The 20,448-nt window shown below is 45.0% G+C and overlaps 1 pseudogene; it reads right to left on the reverse strand.

Moving 5' to 3' along the window:
* Positions 1 to 14,381: 14,381 nt before the first annotated feature.
* On the reverse strand, positions 14,382 to 18,591 carry LOC136322221 (tubulin beta-2A chain-like; annotated as a pseudogene).
* Positions 18,592 to 20,448: the final 1,857 nt, after the last annotated feature.

Here is a 20,448-nt window from a genome sequence, read left to right on the forward strand (position 1 = left end):
TGTAATTGTTATCATTTGCAAACAAAATCTGTCAGAAGACAAACCTGCTGTTTACAATGGATGTTTTTGTTGTTCCCTGTAAGGTTCTTTGGGGAATTTCCTTCATTTGTGTGTGTGTGTATGTGTGTGTGTTTTTAACAAATTCTCCGTCTGTAAGGGGAGGCTGGAGCTTGAGACTGAGAAGAAGCAAACAGCCTCCCAACTGCTGTCTTGAAGATGCAGACGGACTCGCTGTGCCAGGCAGGTTTGCGGGCACGCTTTTCCGGGGCTGCTGGGCTCCCACCGGCACCAGGCGTCCAGGGCGGGCAGCAACCAGGCTTTCCTCCACCAGTCTCTCCCCCCAGCAAGTGGTAAATTAGATAGACAGGGAGACATCATCCCTCATCTTCCCAGGAACCTCACTTTCGATTTTTCATGATTAACACACTCAATTTACAGCTTATGTGTTTTTGTTATTTTGTTGAAATTCAAGTTGTTAAGCATTTTTACGGTGGTCAATTGTTTTGTCCATTGTCTTTTGGTTTGATTTTCTTTATTTTTAGTTTTACTCTTAGGACATAAAAACAACACGATTGGCTTTGTAGGACGATATATGACTTGCTAACAGTTGCCATCGTTAAAAGACTTGAGTTGGCATATCTTTTATACCAAAACAGTGATTTTTCAACCAGTTTCTCAAGAACCTTGAGGTTGCATCGTCCTGGGTAGATAGGAGGCCCACGTGGGAGAGATTCATGACCACCACCCTCCCCCACACACAACAGGAGTGCCCCTTTCAACTGTTTCACATACTGAGCGTGTTTGGTCTTAAGGAAAAAAAAAGTTCCTCTGCTTAAAGAAACAACTGTTCTAAAATGAAGTCAGGGAAGACTTTCAGACTCAATCTCTGGCAACAGTCATCTCAGATCTGTTCTCCCTCTTTGCTAAATATAGAATCATCTAAATTTTAACAGTCAAGGGCAGTGTTTTTCCTCCTTCCCATCAAAGTTCTCCAACATTTGTAGGAAGACTACATACATTTTTGAGCAAGAAACTCAGAGTGGAAAGGAGGTGATGATCGCCAACGATCGAAATCAGTCTGCCCCTCCTTTCCCATTAACTCCACTTACCACCATCGAGGGCCAATTAGCTCTGAGCTGGATCCAGGCACCTCTGACCTCTGAACTAGGTATATCTTGTGCAGAGAGAGGGAGCAGGCCGGCTGGGGGTGGGGGGTGGGGGTCTATAATTACCACGGAGAGGGGAAACTCATGCAGGTTGATCTGCTAAGACCCAGTAGAGTCAACTCAAACATCGTGTTCTTTCCAGGCCTGGCCTGCCCCATATCATCTTTTCCTAAACCTTCGAGTGATTATTCCCCTAAGACTTTCCTGAGCCTGTATGAATTCAGCCACAAGGCTGCAGGTCTTTCTGGTCTCATCTGGAACACTGGTCTCTTGAATTCTACTCCACCCTCCCCAAACCATCTTCCCACAAACTTCTCAGTCCGTTAAGTTAAGGGGACCAATCGTCCTCCTCTAGGGAGGACAGTCCTTCTTTTGTAAGTTCCGTCCTCCCTTGAAGAGTGTCCTCCTGCATGTCCTCCTTTTTGATATTGGAAGACTAATCTATAAATGTCCGTATTCAATCAATGCAGAGTCAATCCATTGCGTATGATGTGACATATTTGTATTTAAATGAGTATTTTTTCATACAATTATTATTAAAAATTGATTGGCATGTAAGCATAATTACAATATATCATAAAATATTACAACTGTTTTTCTTATGCATTTATCATATTATAGTGTATTATTGTTGCGATGAATAAAATGTTTCTTTTATTTACAATATTGTTTTCTTCTATTTATTTTTGTCCTCCTTTCAATTGTAAAAAAGTTGGTCACCTTACTTAAATACAAATCAGTGTGCCCTTCCTTCACTTAAAAATCCTGTGCCCATTTGACCAATGCTTCCTATATTACTCCGGGAAACCTTCCCTGAGCTTCTTCCACTGCCATTCCACCAGTGCCAGTGAGCATCACTCACACCCTCTCCTGGATTGTCTCGTAGCCCCTTACTACCTACTTGTAGCTTTCACATTGCTTGTCTTTATATTTGCTTGTCTTATTCCATTACAAACTCTTGGCTTAAGTTGAGTGCAGATTCTAGCTCTATTTATTCTTACCTCTGTTACCTAAACCAATGATTCTTGAATTAGAATTGCACCTCTATTCACTCTTAGTTTTCTTTGCAGCTCGCCTTAACTTTAGAAGTCATTCTAGTCACATAGCCCTCCCTTTGCTGGAGGGTAAGGTCAATGAATGCATGTCTGTGTCGGCCCCATCTCCTCATCAGTGCAGAACATAGTGCCTTGCATTTAGGTATTGAATGGAAGGGGTGTGTGAACAATTGGGATGTACGAACTATTGGCTCCAAATCTTGAATCATGGGGATCTTGTTTAAAGAGCAGATTAGTTCAGCAGGTCTGGAGTGGGGTCTGAGATTCTACATTTCTCTTCTTTAAAATTTTTTAAAGTTTTTTTATTGATTTTAGAGAGAGAGGAATGGAGAGACAGAAACATCAATCTGTTTCTACATTGCCCTGTCTTGGGATCAAAACTGCAACCTTTCTGTATCAAGATGATGCACCAACCAACCGAGCTATCTGGCCAGGGCAGATTCTGCATTTCTAACAAGCTCCCAGACTGTCATGCTGCTGGTCAGTGACCCACACTCCAAGTAGCCAGATCCTAAATAATGTTCAAAAAGCGCCTCCATGTCATATCCTCAGTGAAATACACAATACAAGGTTTGAATGAGTACCACCCCCTCTCCCGAGTTGTTAAATGATTAGCTGCTAAGTCTACCTAACAATTCTCATGTCTGATAAACCCATAGCGAGACCTCATACTCAGGCCTATTATAAGAAACAATTCAGCACAAATAGATAACAGCTCCCTTATTCATCTAAAGGTTTACCTGGTTTACCTCAATAAAAAGTTGACTCTTCCCTCTCCACTCCTGAACTCTCTCAATCCCGTCACTTCTAACAGGTCTGTCAGCTGTCTTGCCCCTCTATTCATTGTTAGTTTTTTTTGCAGCTCGCCTTAACTTTAGAAGTCATTCTAGTCACATAGCCCTCCCTTTGCTGGAGGGTAAGGTCAATGAATGCATGTCTGTGTCGGCCCCATCTCCTCATCAGTGCAGAACATAGTGCCTTGCATTTAGGTATTGGATGGAAGGGGTGTGTGAACAATTGGGATGTATTGGTCTTCCAATTTGTAGAACTATTGGTCTTCTACAAATTCCAATGGGCCCACCCACTTGTGTAGAGGGTTTTGAACCATTCTTGCTCATCTTACTCTTATAAACACTGAATGATCCAAAGAGCCAAAAGGGCAGAGATCCAGTGGAAAATACCACATTTTCACCCTGGAACAAAAACAAGGATTAATAAGGAGAGCCTTAGTTGCTTTTAACCTCAGTTGGTTTTAAAAACCAACTGAAGTCCTCTGGAAATGCTGATTTGCATGGAAAATAAACAAGGATCATTCTTTCATGGTAATCTTTATTTTTAAGGATTTTAGTTCCTCCTGTGTAGTTAATGTTTTCTTCTTTTTTTTTTTTTTCCTCTTCCTTTTCCAAGTGAGAGGAGGGGAGATAGACTCCTGCATGTGCCCTAACCGGGATCCACCCAGCAATCCCCATCTGGGGCCATGCTCGCAAGCAAGCTATTTTTTAACACCTTGAGGTGGAGGCTCCATGGAGCTATCCTCAACTCCTGGGGTCAATGTGCTCCAACCAATGGAGCCATGGCTGTGGGAGAGAAAGAGTGAGAGTGGGGGTGGGGGAAGAAGGAGGAAGGGAAAGGGTGGAGAAGCAGATGGTCACCTCTCCTGTATGCCCTGATAAAGAATTGAATCCAGACATCCATACACTGGGCCAATGCTCTACCACTGAGCTGACCAGCCAGGGCCATTAACATGTATTCTAAGGCTAAGCAAAGCTTCCCATTTTTGTCCCAGTACCTCAATCTTCTTGGAAAGCTGTTTAGCAATGTGCCACCCATAAAACTTAGCTTAGGGGGAAATGAAGTGGAAGAAGGTTTTACTAAAAAAGCTTTAAAATTTAGAAAAATACTTAGTATTGCAAGGTGGGGGTTTGCATTTTCTGACAGTAAGAATAGAGCCTAGATTAGGACACTGAAGATTTTACTATTTTCCTTAAACATTTCCTCCCAACACAAATATCAGAAATTATTTAGTCAAAAATTTTTGAGAGACCCTGGCCATTTGGCTCAGTGAATAAAGCATCAACCAGCATACGGATGTCCAGGGTTCAATCGCTATTCAGGGCACACTTGAGAAGCGACCATCTGCTTCTTTACCCCGCCCTCTCCCCCTTTTCGATCTTTTCCCCTTTCACAGCCAGTGGCTTGATGGGCTCAAGCATTGCCCCGGGCACTAAGGATAACTCAGTTGGTCCAAGTGACGGCCTCAGGTGCTAAGGAAAGCTCAGTTGATTTGAGCATCACCCCAGTTAGGTGTTGCCGGGTGGATCCTGATCAAGGCACATGCAGGAGTCTTTATCACTATCTCCCCTCCTCTCACTTTAAAAAAAAAAAAGGTTTAGAAACAAAGTAGGAGGGCCTGTTGTCCCTCCAGCTCGATATTTCTGTGTTTTGTTCAGAAGTATTTAGGAGTAACTGACAGGAACTCAATTCACACCAGCTTAAGCTAAAACGTAAAAGGAGTTGATTGGCTCATATAATTGTCAAGTTCACAAAATGACTAATATCAGGCATAGCTCAATCCAGGGTTTCTACAAAGACGAAGTATTAGAAGATCTGTCATTTTTCAAATGCTTCAGCGGAAACCATCTAAATCATGTACATATTGATTAAACCCTAATAGAAACATTACATGAAAAAGGGAACCCAAGACCCTGGCCAAGTAGCTCAGTTGGTTAGAGCATTTTTCCAATATACCAAGGTTGCGGGTTCAGTCCCTGGTCAGGACACGTACAAGAATCAACTAGTGAATGCATAAGTAACAGGAACAATAAATCAGTGTCTCTCTCTCTATGTGTGTCTCTTTCTCTGTGTGTGTCTCTCTCTTCCCCTTCTTCTCTCTCTAAAATAAATTTAAAAACTAAAAAAATACAATAAAAAGAGAGAGAACCCACCAGAGAGAACAACTGCAAGCACTTCTATTATTCATCTCTATCAACACCAGAGGCTTTGCCAATTAACATTGTGACTGTTCGAAATAGTGGCTACTTAGCATGATGAATGTTAGGAATGTGTTCTTAATGTTAGACATGGTGAAATTAAAGATATTCACAATATGTGGATTGTCCGAGTATATATATGAGACCTCCCTCCCCTTTGCTAGAATAGTGTCTATCATTTCTGCCAAGAGCTGTGGCTTTTACCCCTACAGTGCCCCCACCCCACCACACTTCATCTCTAACCAGTCATGTGTCAAACCACGGGTTTGGAGGTTTGGAAGGTTTCTGCTTATCTGAGGCTGACCTTAATATGGAAGAATCTTGCCCCTTGGCTGTCATCACCTTTGCTCAAGTCAGTCTTCCATGCAAAGACCTTGCTGTGGCCCTTCTGCAGACACAGGATGAGCCCTGATCCAAAATTAGATTCAGACCTGACCAGGCAGTGGCGCAGTGGATAAAGCATTGATCGGGATACTGAGGATTCAGGTTCAAAACCCCGAGGTTCACCAGCTTGAGCGTGGGGTCACTGGCATGTGTGGAATCATAGACATGATTCCATGCCCACTGGCTTGAAGCCCAAGGTCGCTGGCTTGAACAAAGGGTCACTGGCTCAGCTGGAGCTCCCTCCTCCCCTCCCCCCAGTCAAAACACATATGAGAAGCAATGAACACCTAAAGTGCCACAAGTACGAGTTGATGCCTCGCATCTCTTTTCCTTCCTGTCTGTGTGTCTGTCTTTGTGTGTGTCTCTCTCTCGCTAAAAAAATAAAAATAAAAATAAATTTTTAAAAATTGGGTTCAAATGTGGAGACGGGAGGAAAGAAGACTGGCCTAGATTGTCATTGTGATTGGGGCTGGGCCGGGGGAAGGTTCACACAAGGGCAGGGGCTTGCATGGTCTGAACTCCTCCATACTGAGCCACAGGAGCACCCAGGCCTTCTGATCAGCTGGCCCATGCAGAGCCGAAGGGAAAGAAAAAGGAATGAAGCTTAAAAGTTGTCAGTAGTCATCCAGGGGGAAAAAAAGTTGTCAATAATCAAACATAAAAAAATGAAGTCAGACTTTTTAGTGCAGACATAAAAGAAAAAAGATTTTGAAATTCATAAAGCTAATGAAAAGAACTGAACTATTTTAGGTCCTGCTTGCAATTAAATGTTTATTTATCTGTCTGTATCTGTAATAGAATTTGTGAGAGCTGCTCACTTTTTAGTAGGGAAGCAAGAAGCCAACCCTATGCCCCTTAAACCTTTTGGGGGTTATAGTAACCAGTCAGAACTACCCCAAAGTTTTTTTATGTAACCCGATTTTTTCAGGTGATTTACAAGACCCCTGCTTCCCTTCATATTATGTCCATTCCCAGGGAGACGCTCTGCAAGTGGTGACAAACAGGTGAACACACTGGCCCGCAGTGACCCCAGCCAGGGATGCTTGGGTCACTTGCCTCAGCTGGACTCAACCCTGTGACAGGCCAGGCCTGGTTCTCTTGCCCTGGTCTGCGGATCAGGCTCCTCCACACAGATCGCCGCAGCTGAGTGAGGAGCAGGCACACACACCCAGCAGCTGTCCACCCCGCACCCTCCCCTGTCCCGGGGCAGACCCGCCCCCGCCTGCCGTGCTTCGCTTTCCCAGCTGCACGTGCTGTGTGCTCCCACAAGGGAACAGCCTTCAGCCTTCACAAGGAGTGGCGTACTGATACCTGCTACAACGCAGGTAAGCCTTGAGAACACTTTGCTAATGGAAAGAAGCCAAGCATAAAAGGCCACATATTGTGCAATTTCATTTATTTGAAATGTCCAGAATAGGCAAATCTAGAAATAGGAAGTAGATTGGTGGTTGCCAGGCAGTGGGATGAAGGGGAAATAGTAAGCGACTGCTAATGGGGACGGGGTTTCCTTTGGGGTGGTGAAAACGTTCCAGAATTGGACACTGTGTCGGTTGTACAACCTTATGAATTTTTCTAAAACCACTGAATTATATACTTTCAAAGGGTGAATTTTATGGTATGTAAATTATCTCAATTGCAAAAAAAATTTCAACACAGGCAGCAAATGTGACTTTATAAATATGTAGAATCACTTCTAGCAAATGTGAGATTGGGCTGCCTGGCTTTGATCTCGTCTCCTTCAGCACCTAAGGTGACCCAAAAAGACTCCAGATGCCACAAAGAAAATGGTACTTGACTGAATGGCAGGTTAGCCGTGTTCTTTCTTCTTCTAAGGCTTTCTTCTTTCAAACCACAATCGCCCATGCTGGTCTGCTGATCACCATGCCTGGGAAGTTGGGAAACAGTAGATAGATTTTAAAAAAGTCAAAGCCTGCCTGACCTGTGGTGGCGCAGTGGATAAAGCGTCGACCTGGAAATGCTGAGGTTGCCTGTTCGAAACCCTGGGCTTGCCTGGTCAAGGCACATCTGGGAGTTGATGCTTCCAGCTCCTCCTCACTTCTCTCTCTGTGTTTCTCTCTCTCCCTCTCCCTCTCTCCTCTCTAAAAATGAATAAATAAAAATTTTAAAAAACCTTTAAAAAAAGAAGTCAAAGCCTGATGAGGCGGTGGCACTGTGGATAGAGCAGAGGACCCAGGTTCAAAACCCTGAGGTTGCCAGCTTGAGTGCGGGCTCATCTGGTTTAAGCAAAACTCATCAGCTTGAGCGCAGGGTTGCTGGCTTGAGTGTGGGATCATAGACATGACCCCATGGTTGCTAGCTTGAAGCCCAAAGGTCACTGACTTGAGCAAGGGGTCACTCGCTCTGCTGGAGCCCCCAGTCAATGCATGTATGAGAAAGCAAACAATGAACAACTAAGGTGCCACAAAGAAGAACTGATGTTTCTCATTTCTCTCCATTCCTGTCTGTCTGTCCCTATCTGTCTCTCTCTCTGACTCTTTCTCTCTGTCTCTGCCCCCCCAAAAATGTCAGAATACTTCTTCTGTGGGATTTCTGGGGGTCTCATTATGCTAATGAGCTTTGTAAAGCACTAAGAATAAAATGGTGTGCCACTTCTCACATTTGACTACAGAACTATCTACTTTTTTCCTTTACCACCCCCCTTCACACACACACTGGCACTACTATTCCATGGAATATTGAAACACCGCCCTCCATAGCTAACTAACTCTTTTTTGTTTGTTTGTTTTGTTTGGTTTGGGGTTTTTTTTGTATTTTTCTGAAGCTGGAAACAGGGAGAGACAGTCAGACAGACTCCCGCATGCGCCCGACCGGGATCCACCTGGCATGCCCACCAGGGGGCAACGCTCTGTCCACCAGGGGGCGATGCTCTGCCCCTCTGGGGCGTCGCTCTATCGAGCGACCAGAGCCACTCTAGCACCTGGGGCAGAGGCCAAGGAGCCACCCCCAGCGCCCGGGCCATCTTTGCTCCAGTGGAGCCTCGCTGTGAAAGGGGAAGAGAGAGACAGAGAAGAAGGAGGGGGGGAGGGGGGGAGAAACAGATGGGCGCTTCTCCTGTGTGCCCTGGTTGGGAATCGAACCCGGGACTTCTGTATGCCAGGCTGATGCTCTACCACTGAGCCAACCGGCCAGGACCAGTTAACTAACTCTTTATTTCTTTGGATTCAATGAGATCCATACATAATAAACAGATCTCATTAAAATCAACATTGCTTTCTTTCATTTCCTCCAGGCTTTGATTCCTGGCTTGCTCTTTATTTGCTGCATGACCTTAAACAGGTGCCTTAGTCCTTCTAAAATTCAGTTTTCCATCCATCAAATGGGGACAGTACCTGCCTCCTAAGGGTGTTAGAAGAATCCAATGAGAACCAATGTAAAATGCCTAGCACAGTACTTGCTATATACATGGTACTTGCAAAAAATCTTTCTTGCCTGACCAGTGGTGGTGCAGTAGGTAGAATGTTGATCTGGAATGCTAAGGTCCCAGGTTCGAAAAACCCTGAAGTTGCCAGCTTGAATGTGGGGTCATCAACATGATCCCAAAGTCACTGGCTTCAGCCCAAGGTCACTGGCTTGAGCAAGGGGTCCCTGTCTTAGCACTAATTTGGAGAGCTATGGTGAGGGTTCGGGTTAATGAGCGAGAAGTGCTCAGAGTAATGCTTAGAACATAGCAGGTGCTCAAAAAATACTGACTGCTATTATATTTATAATTCTTGACATTATTATTAACTCCTCATCATAAGCCCTTTCAGTCCTCTTCAACCTCTCTCTCATCTAGCGGTCCTCCAGTCTCACAGGTGAAACAGCAGAGATTCAGCCACACAGAAAGATTTGCTGAAGAAATTTTATTCATAAAACAAGTGTGAAAATTTCTTTTTATTGGTGTTAAAAGGGAATTTTCAGGCTGTAATACCGTCTCTTTATTCCTCAGAGGGAAGCAGTTACTGTAATGGTGTACTTTGAGCCATATGGCTAGTTAGCACCTTCCCTCTTAGTTGGAGAACCATGAAATCTATTATAGTCCCTTAGGAGGGCAGTTTTCAATGAGAAATTGCTACATTTGTAAAAACACATTGACCATGATGGAAAGATTTTATCCACATCTACACGATGATGACAAAATTGGACATGACTAAGAGATTTGGGCAGCCCAATTTGCAGGAACAAAACCTAAATACAAATGTCATGATGCACATAAAAATGCTTTGGTAAGTTACAGGACAGCAATCCAGGTGTTTCATTTACATCCCAGTGTGGATGGCCTCAGGGGTGTTTCAGATCAGTGGTTTTCCAAAGTTTTTTGGGGAGGAGAGGGGGTTGGTTTTTGTTTTTCGTTTTGTTTTGTTTTTTGAAGAACAATACTTTTCTTCAAATAAAATCTTATATGGAACACAAATATGTGAACAAAAATATTGAGCCCCTCTGGGTTGAAAACTCGGGGATGATGGTTCCTTCAACGCAGCAGTGGCCCCCGAGCTCTTCAAAGAATTTTCTGGGCTCTGTGACATCATATGAGGTCTCATGAGTCCTGTCTTTCCACAAACTCAGATACTAAGTTGGAGAACATCTGGAATGTAGGGGAGGAGAGAGTATTGTAATTATCCTCAAAACACTGATGGCTCTCTAAAGGAACTTTTTACAATTATTGAATCATACCAAGTTCTAAACCACTGTAGACTAACTAGCAATAATTTTTTTTTGAATCAGTAAAGTGGGGCTCTTGAAAAATATCAGATCAGCTATAGGCAAGTTTAAGAAACTACATTTTCTCTTTACATTACAATTGTAGTTTCAGTAAATTTGCAACCTTGTGAGCTTTCTAATGACTTTCTCATTCTATACCAGGCTTTCTCAACCTCTTCCAGACCCATTCCTTCCAGAACATTTCTCATAATAGCAGGAGAATATAAGACACAAATCTAACCTGGGGTCTCCCTAGCTTAAAATCCTTCCATTCACTCATTCAGCCATGTGATAAACATGTGTGAGCACCTGCTGTGTGCAAACGTTCATAGCTCCACACAGCCTTCAGAGGGCGCTCTTCAACCACAGGCCCTCCATGATCTGAGCCTACCCTGATTAGCACCTTTACCTGCTGCAGCCCTACCTGGCCATCATGTAATACCTGCAGATTTGTTCATAATCTTGGGACTTTGTACTTGTTTGCTCCTATGTCTGGAACTCCCTTTCTCAACCCAATTACTTCTTGGGAAGCTTTTTTTAACTCTGGAGAAAAATCTGGCACTCTATCAATGTGCCAGATTCTGGGGATACAGTTAGCCCCTACAGACAATTTCTGCACTGCCAAGACAGCCACCACAATACAAACACCTCTCTGCACCTTTCTAACTGCAGATGGACTCATCTGCCTCTCCCTAGAGACTGAAGCTCCTTGAGGAGTTTCTGTATGTTTAGCATCCACATCTGTTAGGAAAATGAATTTAGTAGCCTAAAAATGTCTTACACTCATTCAGAATTTTAAGGATTACAATAATGGAAAAGCAGAGTTGCTATCCCAAAATATACCTTTGGGATATTATTTTAAGTTGTTGTTTTTGTTTTTTCTGACAGAGACAGAGAGATAGACAGAGGAGGGACAGATAGGGACAGAAAGACAGGAAGGGAGAGAGATGAGAAGCATCAATTCTTTATTGTAGCTCCTTAATTGTTCATTGCCCTGTCATGTGCCTTGACCGGAGGGCTACAGCAGAGCGAGTGACCCTCTGCCTAAGCCAGCAACCATGGGGTTATGTCTATGATTCCATGCTCAAGCCAGTGACCCCACACTCAAGCTGGTGAGCCCATGCTCAAGCTGGTAAACCCAAATGAGCCCGTGCTCAAGCTGGCGACCTTGGGATTTTGAACCTGGGTCCTCTGTGTCCCAGTCCAATGCTCTATCTACTGCGTCACACCCTGGTCAGGCTAAGCTGGTTATTTTTAATAAACAAAAGGCTTGGCCATGGCCAATTGGCTCAACGGTAGTATATTGGCTCAGCATGTGGAAGTCCTGGGTTAGATTCCTGGTAAGGGCACACAGGAGAAGCAACCATCTGCTTCTCTACCCCTGCCTCTTCTCTATCTCCTCTCTCTCTCTCTCTCTCTCTCTCTCCTTTTTTTTTTTCTCTCTCTCTCTCTCTCTTTCTCCCCCCCATCTCCTGTAGCCTTGGCTTGAATGGTTCAAGGATAGTTCCATGGCCTCATCTCAAGTGCTAAAATAGCTCGGTTGCCGAACAATACAGCAGTGGTCCCAGATGGGCAGAGCATCTGACCCAGATGGGGGTTGCCAGGTGGAGCCCGGTCAGGGTGCATGTGGGAGTCTCTCGTAGGAGTCTCTCTCTCTCCCTCCCTGCCTCTCACTAAAAAAAAAAAAAAAAAAAAAGGCTCAAAAAGAAACTTTTTGATGGGCCCTCCCCATTACCTGCCTAAAGGAATTCAGATAGAAAAACCTATGCCTGACCAGAGGCTGCGCAGTGGGTAGAGCATCAGCAGGAATGCTGAAGTCTCCAGTTGGAAACTCAAGGTCACCAGCTTGAGCATGGAGTCACTGAGTGTGGGATCAACATGATCTCAAGGTTGCTGGTGGGAGCAAGGGGTCACTGTCTCCCCTTGAGCCACCCACCCCCATCAAAGCATGTACAAGAAGCAATCAATGAACAGCTTAAAGTGAAGCAACTATGAATTAATGCTCCTCACTCTCTCTCTTCCCTCTCCCTTTCCCTCTCTCCCTCCCTCTCTCTCTCCCTTTCTCTAGAAAAGAAATAAGAGAAAAACCTGCTTAAAGGAAGGGAGCTATCACCTTAGCATAATACAAACTAAGTGTTACAGACAGAAGTACCCTAGCAACTTCTGTTTGTTAGACTCTCCTCTACCAGCCAGAAGAATTTTGGAAGGCAATTGATATTTTCTCCCCTCCACCCCCAGTTTGCTGATAAAGAAGAAAAAAAGCAGAGAAGCAATTCAGAAAGCTTTATTCAGTAGTAAACAAGACACTGAAACTTTTTTTTCTAAGACTTCTTATAGTAACATTGTTAGAACAGCAAAAAAGCAATAAATATTAGGTTGGAGAAATGAGTAATCAACTAATTTTGGTTCTACTGATTTTAAGATGCCTGGAGAAAAAATAACTCTACTTGAAGCTAATTTTGAGCCTTCTCTTTAAAAGCTCTGTACAAGCCAAAAGCTGGGTATTAGGTTAAAACCCTCTGGCTTCTCTAAATTTGTGTCCAGACAAATTGCAAACATCACACCATCCAGTGGTCACTGTGAGTCTGCTTTCACAGGCTGATTGATTTTTATAATGTTGCAGGCAATTTCAAGTTGTCAGGAAGAACTAATTCTGTCTCGTTACCACCTTCGCTCTTGGCAGCTCCATGACCACTTATTGCTTTTTGTCTTCATATTCGTTTTCTCCTGCTAATTCTAAAGTTTCCCTCCCTCCTCTTTAGCCCCATTCAGAGGTCTGAAGCTATAATCACAGAGAGCCCCCAGCAAAGTAACAGATGAACGAATCAGCTCTTCTCATGGGCTCCAGAGTTGAACCCTAAGACTCCATACCCCACGAAAACTCCTGCCAAACCCCAACCGTTAGCATCTGCAATGCTATTATTACTTAATCCAGCAACCCCAGAGTTGAAGCTCTCTCTCGAGTTGATATTAAGCCAATTTGTCAATCTGCAATCAGAGTGCCACACTCTCCTCCACATCTCACGCAGCTGGGGAATGGAGCCGATTGACGTTGACACGACCTCTCTGGATGTATTCCCATGTGACCTAAAAATAGGAATCATTTTATGAACTGCTTTACCCAGCATCTATTCGGTAGTTGAGGCCTCCTACTCCTGAGACCTCAACAAGTGCATTTTACCCACGAAATTATGCAGTATGGCCCTAGTTTGGCTGCTTACATTCTCGGAATCAAATTCTTGCCATTAAGCAGAAACGCAGGCAATCATTCCCTTTATATCACTCATACGTCTCAGGCAGTGCAAACGGCTGTAAGACCTGTACTCAAAATAAACACTAGCTGCAGATCATGCCAAGTGTTATGAATAAAATGCTCTGTGCTTTTTCCCTAGCTGATGAGATCTATGTTTTTAGGAGGAAAGGACGACAGGTCCTCTGAAACATTATACACATCGTATCTTACTCCTCGTGCTTACCAGGAACCAAGCATTTTTCTTTAGGCAGAACCAGTAACACGAATAAAATATGCTTGTGCCCTCGGGAAACTCAAAAGTCAACTGAGTTTGAAAAACTCAGAGACAGTGCCATCAGTGCAGCGTAGACTCTGGGGACCCACACAGGAAGGAACCATCATTCCCCTGGAGGAGAGTTGTCCCACCGAGGAGGGGAGAAGAAAGGTGAGCCCAGAAAGGGAGAGCTCTGAAGGGTAACTAAAAAGAGAGGACCAGCTAGGAGAAGGTAAGGCTGCACAACACTTTCTAAACTGGTCCAGGCACAGCCGGAAGTATCGGGCATCAGTAGGCCTCAGGAAAAGGCAGGGTGGCTACAGATGTAGCGGCAGAGACAGACTAGGAAGGAGGCTTCTCTCTCTCTCTCTCTCTCTTCTCTCTCTCTCTCTTTCTGACATATGATTTTAAATTAGGATATCTTAGACAAGACTGTAATTTTAGAGGAGTCCCTCATGATTGCATCAACAGTGTGAGTTTCTGACAGAGGCAAACCTGAGCATATAGTATACAAATAGAAGGACCATGCTTGATTGAGGAAAGCAAAGTTCACTAAGGATGCAAATATTTGAGAAGTTCTTAAGCCTCATCCTCACCTTCCTCCTCATTGAACTCCTTCTCTTTATAGGCCATGGCTTTCTTGCATTGCTGGTACTCAGACACCAGGTGCTCACATTGCTCTTAGCCTCTGTGAACTCTGTAGTCCATGCCCTCGCCCGTGTACCAGCGCGGAAAGGCCTTGTGCCAGAACGTGTGGGTGAACTGCTCTGAGATGCTCTTGAGCGGCTCCTGGATGACTGCGTTGCTGGCGATAAAGGCGGCTGCCAGCCTCAGGCCTCGGAGCGGAATGTCGCACACGGCCGTCCTCACGTTGTCAGGAATCCACTGCACAAAGTAGCTGCTGTTCTTGTTCTGCACCCTGAGCATCTTCCTCCACCTCTTTCATGGACATGTGGCCCCGGAAGATAGCAGCCACTGTCAAGTAGAGGCCGTGGCGGAGGGTGCAGGTGGCCGTCGTGTTCTTGGAGTGGAACATCTGCTGGGTACGTTCAGGCACTGTCAGGACCTGGTACTCCAACTGTTGGCTGTCCTGGCTGGTCAGGGGGGCGAGGCTGGGGATGAAGAAATGCAAGCGTGGGAAGGGCACCGTGTTCACCACCAGCTTGCACAGGTCTGTGTTCAGCTGATCCAGGAAGCGCTGGTAGGTGGTGACCCCACTCATGGTAGACGACACCAGGTGGCTGAGGTCTCCGCACCTGGCATTGGCCCATTTCAGTACATGGAAGTAATTGTCATGCAGGGCCTCATTGTCAATGGCATAGGTCTCATGTGTGTTTTCCACCAGCTGGTGGATGGAGAGGGTGGTGTTGTAGGACTCAACCACCATGTCAGACATCTTAGGCGAGGGCATGATGCTGTAGGTCAGGGGTCCCCAAACTACGGCCCACGGGCCGCATGTGGCCCCCGAGGCCATTTATCCAGCCCCCGCCGCACTTCCAGAAGGGGCACCTCTTTCACTGGTGGTCAGTGAGAGAAGCATAGTTCCCATTGAAATACTGGTCAGTTTGTTGATTTAAATTTACTTGTCCTTTATTTTAAATATTGTATTTGTTCCCGTTTTGTTTTTTTACTTTAAAATAAGATATGTGCAGTGTGCACAGGGATTTGTTCATAGTTTTTTTTATAGTCCGGCCCTCCAACGGTCTGAGGGACAGTGAACTGGCCTCCTGTGTAAAAAGTTTGGGGACCCCTGCTGTAGGTGCTCATGATGCAGTCTGGGGACTCCTCCCAGATCTCCCTGACCCCGTGCCACCCCCCAGCGTGTGCATCAGCTGGAAGCCCTGCAGATAGTCACAGCTTTCTGACTCCCTCCTCACCATGTCCAGGACTGAGCCTATCAGTTCAGTTCCCTCTGAGTAACGGCCCCTTGCCCAGTCCCACTCTGGCCAGACATGAAGTTGTCCAAGCTGAAGATCTGGCCGAATGGTCCACACCTGACCAAGTTGATCATGCCTGGCTCCAGATCCACCAGGACAGCCCGAGCTACATATGTGTCACCGGCACCTTCATTGTAGTACACATTGATTCCAGCTGCACGTTACTGTCTCCATGGTAATTGCCAGTGGGGTCGATCCCATGCTCATCCCTGATGACATCCCAAAACTTAGTGCCAATCTGGTTGCCGCAATGGCCCGCCTGGATATGCACAATCTCATGCGTGGTGACAGCTACAGAGTGGGTAGAGCCACTGGCCCTCAGACTGCAAGCACCACATGGAGGGCAAACTCCAGAGCACTGAGAGCAGTCTTGATTTTCCTGTAGACATCAGAAATTTTATCTAGAAAGATACTGTATCTTTGCTTTAGAAATTGACCGAGATGGCCTTAAGCTTGCTTGAACTTTAGGCAAGAGTCTTCCCGACTCTAGGTCTCTGACCTTCGTTTTCTCAGAGCATCTTTAGAAAATTTGTAATTGTGAATCTTTTCCCCGCCCCTTTGACATGTACGTAAGTCTTTTTAAAAGCCTCTTGTCAGTTTTGCAACCCAGGACCATCTTTCTCAAAGACCTGGGAGTCATCTCTTGCAAAGCAATCAAAGGAGAACTTACCATCCTCATCACCCAGTTTCTATGGCAGGGTGGAGCCTGACCTCAGGAGGCACCTTGCTCCAAGTTGCAAAACTACCTCCTATTATAGTGATATGAGAAGTTGACTATTCCTTTGGGTAAAGTCAATTAGCAGGCATGGCTGATCTATATCTCACTCATACCACAGCCCTTAAAAGTCCTAAGACCCCCTGCTTCAGCAGAGTTGAGCTCAGATGAGTTTTAGTGTCTCGACCCTGTTGCAACAGCCTTGAATAAAACCTCCCTTGCATGTTTAGCCTTGTACAGTATAATTTTTGCTTTGACAGAATACTCTCTCTTCTTGGACCCCCATTCTCCTTCAGCTATGTCCTCATTCTCTATCCCCTTTGAGGAAACTCCCTCCAAGACTTGTCTGTACTTGCTGTCCTTCCTCTCTGCTCCACTCTGACTTCTACCCCCACCCCTCCACCAGAACTTCCCTGTCAACTCCATTTTTGACTTCTTGTTATGACTTTGTTAAATTAGCATTTGTTAGATGGAGCACAGGGCACCAGTTGGTGAATCCTGGATCAAGAACAGCACAGGGCACCAGTTGGTGAATCCTGCATCAAGAAGAAACCATAAAAAACTGTAGAGGAGTTGATTCCTCACAGGTCCTAGTGGCAGTATATAGCACAGTCCAAGGGACCACATGTGGAAGTCAAGGCAGGGTGCAGAGAGGCAGGACCTGGGATAGAGTGCTTGGATATTCCTGGACTAAAGCCAGATGAGTGAGTTCAAACAAAAAGAGCAGGGTTTGGGTGAGCTTCACAGGGGTCCTATCCAAGGGCACACAAGGAGAAGGCCTTGTAAAACATGGGAGATCACAAGGGCTATTAGGGAAGTCATATCAGGAACCTTCATTCGCTTGTGATTGTGTGGGCTGTTCTCTAGGACACACAAGTTCATGAAAGGGCTAGTGTCAGCTTAAGGTCCCTGCAGGGCACTTGATCAAGCAAGACGGATGCCAACACACTAATGCTATGGAGTAATTTAGCAACTCCTCTCTTTCCAATCTTCATCCTACTTGACCAACCAGCAGCATGTGACCCAAGTGATCATACTATCCTGAAAATATCTTCCTCAGCTCACAACACTTTACAACCTTCCCCTTACCCCAGCTGCTCCTTCTCAGGGGCCGACTCACCCTCTGATCCATAAACTCGGAAACCTCCCAGGATTCGGTCCTTGCACCATCTCTCTTCTCCACCTGTGCTCGCCCCTAGGTATTCTCATGCAATCTCACGGCACTAAGTCTGATGTAGTTGCTGACGACATCCAAGGGCAGATCTTCAGCCTGCAGCTTGTCTCTGAAATCCAGACATGCATTATAACAGGTTATATATGAGAGATTACTAAATATCTTCACAGACATGTTTAACAGACATTTCAACTTTACCTTGTCCTCATGTTTCTGCCCTAAACCTGCTCTTCCCACATTCTTCCCATCATAGTAAAAAGCAGCTCCATCCATCTAGTTGCTTAGTTTGGTGGAGGGGAGCCCAGCATCACCCTTGACTCCATTCTCTTTCACATAACTACATCTAATTTGCCATGATATCCTGTCCATACTATTAAAATACATCCAGAATCCAGTTAGTTATCACTTCTCCCCTGTAAATGCCCTGGTCCAAGCTGTGACCTCCTCTTGGCTGGATTATTACACTAACCTGCTAATGGGTCACTTCTTCCCTTCCTGTGCCACCCCCGTGATCTACTCTCATCATGGCAAGATATACTGTATTTCCCCATGTATAAGATGCTCCCATGTATAAGAAGCACCTTAATTTGGGGGCCCAAAATTTTTTTTAAAAATGTATTACATGAAGTTATTGAACTCAAGTTTTATTTATCATAAAATTCATACAACTCATCACTGTCAAAACTCCCATCCATTAGCTTGTCCTCATCTGTGTCTGATGACGAATCACTGTCTTCAACAATGAGCGCAGAAACAAGAGCAAAAGAGAAGGAAATGCAAGTAAAAAAAAAATCTACAAGCAGTGTATATAAGACGCACCCAGTTTTTAGACCCCAAATTTTTTTAAACGGTGTGTCTTATACACAGGGAAATACGGTACATGTCTGTAACATCCCGCCCCCTCTCAAAACTTCCCACCTTACTGGGAGCACAACCAAGTCCCTGCAGGGGTTGAGACGCCATCACGTGGCTGGCCACCACTCTTCGGCTGGCTCCCCTCCACTCCACCTCCTCTTCTCACTCTTCTGCAAACACACCAGACGTCTCTCCCACCTCAGAATTTTACACAGGCTGTTCTCTCTTCCTGGGAAGTATTTCTTCAGATATCTTCACCCACCCTCAGGCCCCTACCTAAATGTCACCTTCGCACAAAGGCCTTTCTTGACACTCCCTTCAAAGTTGTACCTCCTTGAGCCTGACCTGTGGTGGCCCAGTGGATAAAGCGTCGACCTGGAAATGCTGAGGTCGCCGGTTCAAAAACCCTGGGTTTGCCTGGTCAAGGCACATATGGGAGTTGATGCTTCCAGCTCCTCCCCCCTTCTCTCTCTATGTTTCTCTCTCTCCCTCTCTCTCTCCTCTCTAAAAATGAATAAATAAAATTTTAAAAATAACTTATAAAAAAAAAAGTTGTACCTCCTCGCCCTTTCCTGACTGGTCTTCCTCCACAGCTCTTATTCACGCATAGATGGCGTGTTTTCCTTTGTTCTTCACTCTACAGCTCTCACCAAGAGAATATAAGCTCCATGAGGATGCGTCTTCTGTTGTGTCTATTGCCGTGTGCCCGGTAACAGGAAAGGTGCCAGCACCGAGCATGTGCGCACCTGTGAATGGAGGCAGCATGAAAGAGACATCAAAGAGATTAAAGAAATGAGTGGGAAAAGGTGGAGGGATTGAGAAATACAAATTGGCAGTTACAAAACAGTCATGGGATGTAAAGTAAAGCATAGGGGCTATAGTCAATAAAATTGTAACAATGTATAGTGTCAGGTGGGCACTAGACTTATCACGGTGATCACTTCATGAGGTGTAAGTATCTAGTCACTAGCTTGTGCACCTGAAACTAAAATAATATTGTATGTCAACTGTAATTGAAAAGCAAAGCCTGACCAGGCGGTGGCGCAGTGGATAAAGCATCAGACTGGGATGCGGAAGGACCCAGGTTCAAGACCCCAAGGTCGCCAGCTTGAGCGCAGGCTCATCTGGTTTGAGCAAAGCTCACCAGCTTGGCCCCAAGGTCGCTGGCTCAAGCAAGGGGTTACTCAGTCTGCTGTAGTTCCCCGATCAAGGCACATATGAGAAAGCAATCAATGAACAACTAAGGTGTCGTAACAAAAAACTGATGATTGATGCTTCTCATCTCTCTCCATTCCTGTCTGTCTGTCCCTATCTATCCCTCTCTCTGACTCTCTCTCTGTCTCTGTAAGAAAAAAAAGAAAAGAAAAAATATTGTTTTAAAAATAAAATAGATAAAAAATAAAAACTCATTAAAAGAGAGAGAGAATAGGGATAATGGAAAGGGGGGGTGGTACCAGGAAAAGGACATCCACCAGGTCCAGGTAAGCAAGCTACAGGTCCTGAACAGAGGCAGTGACAGACTAGACAGCACTATAGACACAGCACTTGCTCCTCTCTAAGAAAGGGGTACGGTAGGAGGGGGTTCCCAAACTTCACTGGTCATGGAACCTTCCTGGGTGGAAGTGTCATAGGCCTGCAGGTCCATAGAACCTACTGTGGAAAACCTGGGATTAGATGTTCTCTAAAGTGTTGCCTCTGCAGTAAAGTTCAATGAGCCCGAGTCAGAAATCACAGATGATTCAGTACATTTATGCCATGTGCCCGCTTGGTTACATAACAGTTGCAATTATGAAAATCTATATACAATGCAGGCACCTGACCTCAAAGACGAAGACAGTCTCCAGTCACAGACAACTCAACTAGCATAGGCTGATGTGATGAAGACATCAAATTGTAACGTATCAGGAAATCTAGGAGCAGCAGTCCAGTTTGGATGATAGCCTGCCAATATCAGAGCTTCAATTA

The sequence above is a fragment of the Saccopteryx bilineata genome, chromosome 2 (assembly GCF_036850765.1).
Source record: "Saccopteryx bilineata isolate mSacBil1 chromosome 2, mSacBil1_pri_phased_curated, whole genome shotgun sequence".
NCBI lineage: Eukaryota > Metazoa > Chordata > Mammalia > Chiroptera > Emballonuridae > Saccopteryx > Saccopteryx bilineata.